At 43.0% G+C, this 1,741-nt stretch overlaps 1 non-coding gene across 1 annotated transcript; it reads right to left on the reverse strand.

Moving 5' to 3' along the window:
- trnad-guc (transfer RNA aspartic acid (anticodon GUC)) lies at positions 1-72 on the reverse strand. Its single transcript has one exon. It is a non-coding gene; the product is annotated as a tRNA-Asp (tRNA).
- Positions 73-1,741: the final 1,669 nt, after the last annotated feature.

A 1,741-nucleotide genomic window follows, 5' to 3' on the forward strand; every position in this document is an offset into this window, starting at 1 on the left:
CTCCCCGTCGGGGAATCGAACCCCGGTCTTCCGCGTGACAGGCGGAGATACTGTCCACTATACTAACGAGGACTGTGCGCTGTAGCGGGCAAATTGCGGAAGAAAGGAAAGGGAGGGGGCGGGCGATACCGCTGCACATGCGCGCATAACTATTATGTGGATTTTAACCGTCTGTAAAGGTTTCTAAAACACTTCTGAAATGGGGCAATCTGCTGGTCCGGTTCGCATATGCCTGTTTTCAAGTTTAGAGAGCACTACCTTTAGTGGGAGCATTAGAGATTAAAGGTGAGGGGGTTATGGTAGGCGGGTTAGCAGGTTAAAGTTTAATTATTAGGGTTTGCTAATTGTTAGGGTTTTAGGGTTAGCGTTAGGGCTTGAAGTTGGGGAATTGGGAGCCTTAGGCCAACCAGATTCCATTTATTCCATAAATCACTGGCATTCAGTCTTCAGGGCTTCCAATCAGAATGTAACGGGGTCAGCTGGTCTACTATGGGGCTCATTGGTGCAGGGGAATGATTCTCGCCTAGGGTTCTTTGATTACCCGGGTTAAACTCCCGAACGAGCTTTTCTTTGAAACACTGTTGTCTATCGTTGTGTGGACTGTTTGACAGGCCAATGTTACACAGAATGTAACATGGTCTGCAAGCTTTCTTTGAGGCTCGTTGGTCTCCTTTTTGTCGCGGGCCACATTGTAGTCAAAGTTTCCCTCGACGGGCCATTATGACTGTCAACCCAAATAAATAAACACCTCATATTATATACAGTATAAGCTACAAAACAAACTGACAATAATAAAATAATAATAATAATAATTGTTTTTTCAAATCAGAGGAGTGGAAACTTTTCAAATATTTCAAAAATAATTTTAAGAAGATTCTTGAAAGTTACGACAATTTATAATTTTAGTATGACATACATTTAATGCACACTTTGTCGTTCTGGGCCACAGAAAATGATACGGTGGGCCATAACTGGCCATCGGGCCTTGAGTTTGACACCGGTGGTCTAGGGGTATGAATATTGCTTTTGGTGTGAGAGGTCCGGGGTTCAACTCCCAGATGATCCCTTCGTTATCACATTGCTGTTGATCAACTAGCCTGATTTCATCTGAGGTGCATATTACATTACTTCGGGTCTCTTAAATCTTTTGTTTTGATTCTCATCACTTGCCGTCATGTGTCATCCATTGCGCCACTCACCCTACAAGACTGTATGGACTGTAAACTTGTGTGGAAAACTGTCATTGTCCAAAGGAAGGCTGTCTAGCAACAGTGACCAGCAGACAAATTCAACAAGGTAATTTGATTAAACCATAACCCGGATTCGAATCGAGCACCACTACACGATCATGGCGTGTATGCAGTAGCGTTAAAAAAAGTTATGCATATTGGCCATGATCGTATAGTGGTTAGTACTCTGCGTTGTGGCCGCAGCAACCCTGGTTAAAATCTGGGTCATGGCATAATCAAATTACTTTGAAGAATTTCTCCCTTGCTCACTATTGCTATTCTGCCATCTTTTTGACAATGACGATTTTCCAAACAAGTTTACGGTCAATAGCCGTAACTTGTAGGGCGAGTGGCGTAATGGATAAAGCATCATGGCATATTCAAATAATGTCACCCATTTTTTTTTTCATTTTTGCAAAAGTGTTACAAGCTTACAAGCCACATATTCCCGTGGGGCTCGTGGAGCAATGGGTAACGCATCTGTATACAGATCAGAAGATTCCAGGACTCCT

Source organism: Syngnathus typhle, unplaced genomic scaffold (assembly GCF_033458585.1).
Source record: "Syngnathus typhle isolate RoL2023-S1 ecotype Sweden unplaced genomic scaffold, RoL_Styp_1.0 HiC_scaffold_34, whole genome shotgun sequence".
Taxonomy (NCBI): Eukaryota; Metazoa; Chordata; class Actinopteri; order Syngnathiformes; family Syngnathidae; genus Syngnathus; species Syngnathus typhle.